This window comes from Lathyrus oleraceus, chromosome 3 (genome assembly GCF_024323335.1).
Source record: "Lathyrus oleraceus cultivar Zhongwan6 chromosome 3, CAAS_Psat_ZW6_1.0, whole genome shotgun sequence".
Lineage (NCBI taxonomy): Eukaryota > Viridiplantae > Streptophyta > Magnoliopsida > Fabales > Fabaceae > Lathyrus > Lathyrus oleraceus.
The window spans coordinates 197,977,364-197,984,844 of NC_066581.1; the positions used below are offsets into that span (position 1 = coordinate 197,977,364).

The 7,481-nt window shown below is 38.9% G+C and overlaps 1 non-coding gene across 1 annotated transcript; it reads right to left on the reverse strand.

Annotated features, from left to right (window-relative positions):
* Positions 1–209: 209 nt before the first annotated feature.
* Positions 210–316, reverse strand: LOC127132951 (small nucleolar RNA R71). Its single transcript, XR_007806954.1, has one exon. It is a non-coding gene; the product is annotated as a small nucleolar RNA R71 (small nucleolar RNA).
* Positions 317–7,481: the final 7,165 nt, after the last annotated feature.

A 7,481-nucleotide genomic window follows, 5' to 3' on the forward strand; every position in this document is an offset into this window, starting at 1 on the left:
ACCTTCATTTATCCGTATTTGTCCAATACGCTGACATTGTTAAAGCTAATGATGTCACTTCAGAGGCAATTCGACTTCGTCTCTTTCCTTTCTCGTTAAGAGATAAAGCTAGAAGATGGCTTCAGTCTCTTCCTTCCAACTCAGTCACCACATGGAATGAGTTGAAGAAAGTCTTTCTTGCCCGATATTTTCCTCCAAGCAAAAAAGCTATGTTGAGAGCCCAGATAAATGGATTTAAACAAAAAGATAACGAATCTCTTTTCGAAGCATGGGAAAGATACAAGGACATGATGAGACTTTGCCCACACCATGGTTTAGAGGACTGGTTAGTAATTCACACCTTCTACAATGGTCTCTTGTACAACACAAGGTTAACAATAGACGCCGCCGCCGGTGGTGCGCTTATGGATAAACCTTACACCGACGCTTATCAACTTATCGAGAGCATGGCCCAAAATCATTATCAGTGGGGAAGCGACCGAACAATGTTAGAAAAACCTCAAACAAAAGGTGGCATGTACGAGATAAGTAGCCTTGATCATGTTAATGCAAAAGTGGATGTTTTTGCCCAGAAAATTGAAAGTTTAAATCTATCACCTCCAGCCACCGTGGTTGCCGTAACTCAAAATTGCGAGGTTTGTGGAATTCAAGGTTACACTCCTACAGATTGTCAACTCCTAACAGGAATTCAAACAGATCAGGTGAACTATGCTCAAGGAAATCCTTACTCGAATACCTATAACTCAAACTGGAAGAACCATCCTAATTTCTCGTATAAAAGTAACAACGCTTTATACGCACCCAGTCAAGCTCCAGCTGTACCACCTGGATATCAAAAGCCAACCCCATCTACACCTAACAATAACGTTCCTAGGAAATACAACTTGGAAATCTTGATGGAGAACTTCATAGCTTCTCAACAGCAAACCAATAAAGAGTTCTTAAACCAGAATGTACACACTAGCGAACAGATTAAACAACTAGCAAGTAAAGTAGATGCCCTGGCTACCCATAATAAAATGCTTGAAACACAAATCTCGCAAGTAGCTCAACAACAAGCGTCTACTGCTGCCCCAACTGGTACATTTCCTGGACAGCCACAACCTAATCTGAAAGGCCACGCTCATGCAATTATATTACGAAGTGGTACAGAGGTAGAAGGACCATCTGACCCAAGGATTGAGAACCAAAACTCTAAAAAGTCAACTGAGGAAGAAGGTAAACCTAAGGAAAAGGAAGAGTGTAATAAGGAAACCGTAGAAAAAAAAGAACCTTATGTACTTCCACCGCCTTACAAACCACCTATCCCTTATCCTCAAAGGCTAATTAAAACCAAAAACTCGGGCCAATTTAAAAAATTTGTTGACCTACTGAAACAATTAAACGTCACAATTCCTTTTACAGAAGCTATTACACAAATGCCCTCATATGCTAAGTTCTTAAAAGAAATTTTATCTAATAAAAAGAAACTTGAAGATAACGAAACCGTTACACTCACTGCTGAGTGTAGCGCAATAATCCAAAATATGCCTCCTAAACTTAAAGATCCTGGTAGTTTTTCTATACCCTGTCATATAGGAAAATTTGTTATAGACAAAGCTTTATGCGATTTAGGAGCCGGTATCAGTGTTATGCCCTTGTCCATATGCAAGAAACTTGAAATGGGAGAATTAAGACCAACTAAAATGTCTGTGCAATTAGCAGATCGTTCCGTTAAATATCCCGTAGGAATTCTTGAAAACGTTCCCGTACGCATAGGTCAATTCTACATTCCCACCGATTTTATAATTATGGACATAAGAGAAGATGAAGTTACCCCCATTATATTGGGAAGACCCTTCTTAGCAACTGCCGGTGCTATCATAGACGTAAAACGAGGATGACTCACTTTCGAAGTAGGAGAAGAGAAAATTGAGTTTATTCTTTCCCAATTTTTGAAAGCACCTGCGATAGAAGACACATGTTACTTCATGGATATCATCGATGAATGCATAAAAGAAACAGAATTCGAAAATGACGATTTGTCCGACTATCGTGTAGAAGACAGACTGAACCAATGTTTAGCAATAACATCAGATCCTACACAATGCCTTAAGAAACCAACCCTTGACCTGAAAACACTTCCCAAAAATCTGAGATATGAATTCCTAGACTTAGAACTTGGACGACCAGTAATAGTCAATGCAGACCTAGGAAAACTTGAAATCGAAAAACTCCTACATATCTTAAGAAAATATCCAACCGCATTAGGATACAACATCACCGATCTTAAAGGGATAAGTCTTTCTATTTGTATGCACCGCATCATGCTAGAAGAAGACTGTAAGACTTCTAGGGAACATCAGAGGAGACTAAACCCGATCATGAGTAAGGTAGTGAAGAAGGAAGTAACGAAGTTATTAGAGGCAGGTATCATATATCCTATATCCGATAGCAAATGGGTTAGTCCTATACACGTAGTACCAAAGAAAGGAGGTATAACAGTGATCGAAAATGAAAAAGGAGAAACTATAACCAAACGAATTGAATCGGGATGGAGAATGTGCATTGATTATAGAAAGCTAAACAAAGCAACCCGAAAAGATCATTTTCCTTTACCATTCATAGACCAGATGTTAGAACGACTAGCTAAGCATTCTCATTTCTGCTATCTGGACGGTTACTCAGGTTTCTTTCAAATACCAATTCATCCTGATGACCAAGAAAAGACAACGTTCACATGTCCTTTTGGTACCTTCGCTTATCGACGAATGCCGTTTGGCTTGTGCAATGCTCCTGCAACTTTCCAAAGGTGCATGATGGCAATATTCGCCGATTTTCTCGATAACATCATGGAAGTCTTTATGGATGACTTTTCCGTATGCGGACAAAGTTTCGAAGAATGTCTTGAAAACCTAGAAAGAGTTCTAGAACGATGTGTAAAAGTAAACCTAGTACTTAATTGGGAAAAATGTCACTTTATGATACAAGAAGGAATTGTTTTAGGACACATCATATCAAATAGAGGAATTGAAGTAGACAAAGCCAAAATAGAAGTAATCGAAAACCTTCAACCTCCGAAAACTGTGAGGGAAATACGAAGCTTCTTAGGACATGCCGGTTTTTACCGACGATTCATTAAAGATTTCTCTAAAATAACTAAACCTTTAACTGAATTATTAATGAAAGACGCTGAATTCATCTTCGACAATAAATGTTTAGAAGCATTTCAAACACTTTAACAAGCATTGATCTCCGCGCCCATAATGCAGACCCCGGATTGGAATGAACATTTCGAAATAATGTGTGACGCAAGTGACTACGTCGTAGGCGCTGTTTTGGGACAACGAAAGGATAAAAAACTTCACGTCATATATTATGCGAGTAGAACTCTAGATGAAGCGCAAATGAATTACGCCACGACCGAGAAAGAACTTTTAGCAGTAGTATTTGCACTAGATAAATTTCGTTCCTACTTGGTCGGAGCTAAAATAATCGTTTACACTGATCACGCTGCCATTAAGTACCTCTTAACAAAAAAGGACGCTAAACCTAGACTCCTAAGGTGGATCTTGTTGCTACAAGAATTTGATTTGGAAATCAAAGATAAAAAAGGAACTGAAAACGTAGTAGCAGATCACCTCTCTAGACTCGAAAACCTGGAACCGGAAAGAACATTGATCAACGATGATTTCTCGTACGATAAACTTATAGCTAATTTGGAAGAAAATAGAGCTGACAAACAGGTAGAGACCACCTTGGCTGTATGCGTTACACCATGGTACGCTGATTTTGTCAATTATTTAGCCGCCGGAGTGGTTCCACTTGATTTATCCTACCAACAAAAGAAACGATTCTTCCATGACATAAAACATTATTACTGGGACGACCCTTTACTTTTCAAAAGAGGCTCCGATGGTATTTTCCGTCGCTGTATACCTGAAGAAGAGGTAGAAAGTATAATCCAACATTGTCATTCCGCTCCTTATGGTGGACATGCAAGTACATCCAAAACCTGCTCTAAAATCCTACAAGCCGGTCTTTATTGGCCAAACATATGGAAGGATGTACATACCGCTGTCAAGAAATGCGATAGGTGTCAAAGCACAGGAAACATATCTAAACGTGACGAAATGCCACAAAAAGGCATTTTGGAAGTAGAAATTTTCGATGTGTGGGGAATAGATTTCATGGGACCTTTTCCACCTTCTTTTGGTAACAAGTACATACTCGTAGCGGTTGACTACGTATCAAAATGGATTGAGGCTATAGCTTCTCCAACAAACGACACACGAGTAGTAATTAAACTCTTTAAGAATATAATCTTTCTAAGATTTGGTGTCCCAAGAATAGTCATCAGTGACGGTGGATCTCATTTCATATCTAAAATACTCGAAAAATTATTGTTTAAGTATGGCGTAAAACATCGAGTAGCAACACCTTACCATCCTCAAACTAGTGGACAAGTGGGAGTGTCTAATAGAGAAATTAAACAGATATTGGAAAAAACTGTCGCTACATCGAGGAAAGACTGGTCATCAAAATTACCCGAAGCTTTATGGGCATATCGAACCGCTTACAAAACTCCCATAGGAACAACCCCATTTAAGCTCATTTATGGTAAATCGTGTCACCTCTCAGTGGAGTTAGAACATAAGGCCTATTGGGCTATTAAAAATTTAAATTTAAACTATAAGGCCGCCGGTGTGTCATACGGTGAACTGACTTTATGTGTTTTTGCTTTGTAAAGCAAATGTCGCGGTTAGCAAGAGTCGCCACCGACTTTTCTTTTATCCAATAAGGAAAGGTGGAAAAGAACAGGAAAGACCTCGATTAGATTTTGGGTTCGGGAGGTACATTATACAAAGGGAAGGTGCTAGCACCCTTTGTATCCATGGTTATCCATGGGCTCTTAATTGCTGGATCACTTATGTTTGTCTGAAAAAGTGTTTGTGAATTGCTTAGAAAAGGTTTTGAAAGGAGAATTTAACTTTGTAATGATTCTTGTATGAATGTATACAAAGTGGTTATCTCGTTTAGTTTTGAAAGTTGTTTAGAAAAATATAACTCGGTAATGATTCTAGTATGAATGTATACCAAGTGGTGATTTTCTAAAAGATGTTTTGAAAGGTGTGAGGTGTGAAAAATGTTTTAGGTTGTGAGTCAGCAATTAAGGGTTATTCCTACCCAAGGCCTTTATGGGCATTTCCTATCCTTATGAGGGTAAAACTGTCCTTACTATTGAGAAGTAAGTAGTTTTATCCTTTGGATGTAAAAGGGACATCGTAGGGTCATCGATTGGTCATTGAAGGCAACATTTGTAAGGATACCTTAGCATTCGAAGGGACGATCATCATTTAACCGTAGGCTACAATGAAGGGTCATCGAGGGACAAAATCATATATTCGCAGGCAACATCCGAGGGACTATGATTTATTTTATAGGGACGTGATGATTTAACCGAAGGGTCTTTGCTAGGTGTATCCCCACATTCGCGGGACATGACCGTAATACCGTAATATCGTAAGGCAACAAAGAGAGGTCCAAGATCACATATTCAAAGGCAATATTTTACAATCGATTGGGTAATTGTAATCAATTAGGTAATTAGGTCCATATTAATTAAGTAATTAGGGTGCATCTCCACATTAAAATCAATTAAGTAAATAGGATGAATCTCCACATTAAAATCAACTAAATAATTAGGAGGAACCTCCACAAGGGCATCCCACAAATAAAGTGGAATACCTAGCAAGCTACTTGTTCCTGGGAATATGTGAACCCTTACAACATTCAGCACACCGGTCAGAATACCAAATGGGGGTGCAATCGAGGATTACACCGCAAAGGAAAACACAGCAGTAGGAATTTCAGGCAAAATAACGCATGATTAACATAGAACAGATCAAATAAGCACAGAACAGAACAACCAAAATATTAGCGACTGTCACGTTCGCCTCTGCCTCGCCTAGCGAAGGCCTAGCGAATACTCGCTACATGCTCGCTTAGCGATGTGCTAGCGAGCGGCTGCGGGTTTTGAATTTCAGAACAGTATGACTTCAGCCTGCTGCACGCCTTATGGCGTCCAATACACAAATTACATGGTTCAGCATTCACAATATTCAGGCACACTTAAATTCACATGCAAAACCTCAAATATGTTTATGAATTCAATTATAATATCACATGCAAATTAAGAACATAAAGCGGTAATAGTAATACAAACCTGTTTGCAATCGAATTGCAACCTTGAATTGGCAAGTCGGATTGAGTTGGGCGGAGGTGACCTTGATGCGGATGAGTTTCCTTCAGGGTTTCCTTTAGGGTTGCTCTGAATTCTCTTGGTTAGCCTCCAGGGTTTGTTGTGCCTTCTTTCTATCTCCGGTTTTTGTTCCGTTTTCGTTCCCCCTTTTCTGAATGAAGTCCTGGGTATTTATAATAGTTTATTGTGACCTAATGGGCTCAGAATGAAGCCCAGAATTTTCTGGTATTCGCAAGCTTCGCTAGGCGAGTATTGTAGCGAAGGGTTCGCTAGGCGAAGGATTTGCTCGCCTAGCGAGCATGCCAGTTTGGGCCATTTTCTGGATTGGGCCATTTGTGAGTTGGGTCTTCGTTCCTTTAAGGTCAATGTCTTGAACACAAAGTTGGAGTGCCTTAAAAAATGCCTTGTAATATTTGCGAGCAAATTTTGGGGTATGACACGGTGAAAAGCGAATTCTAGATATAAACGAATTAGAGGAACTTAGACAAGATGCATACGAAAATGCTAAAATCTACAAGGAAAGAACGAAAAAATGGCATGATAAACGTATATCAAGGAAAACTTTCAAACAAGGCGATGTAGTCCTATTGTTTAACTCTAGACTTAAGTTATTCCCAGGAAAACTACACTCTAAGTGGTCTGGCCCTTTCAAAGTCACTAATGTCTTTTCTAGTGGGGCTGTAGAAATTAAAGGAAAATCTATTGAATCATTTATCATAAACGGGCAGCGTCTAAAACATTATCATTATGCTGAAAACAATGAAGACTCGCAAGTCCTGCACTTAGACGTATTGCCTCCAAAATTAATAGATTAATATTTAATAGTTTTCTGTCGAGCTTGCGACACTAAACAAAGCGCTTCGTGGGAGACAACCCACAAATTTTTATTTTTCTTTGATTATTCTTTTGATTTTATTCAGTTTTCATTCTTCATTTTCTTTATTTTATTAAATTTTTCTTCTTTTCTTCTTTCGGCATCTGGCCAAATCCTGACTAAAATTCTTGTTTTTCTTTTCTTTAGTTAACCCTGACCTGATGGCACATATTGGTCACATGGGTATTAATTTCCAAGGGAGAGCTCAGAGACAAAAATTTGAAGAACTTGCTGAGAGAGAGATGCACCCAAATTTTTATGCTGATGATTGTGCAATGACCGTACTTAGGCTAAGAGATAGTGTCTTATATCTGCTGAATCAAATAGGGTGGGAAACCACTCCTATTCGGAGACAATTTGTTACTT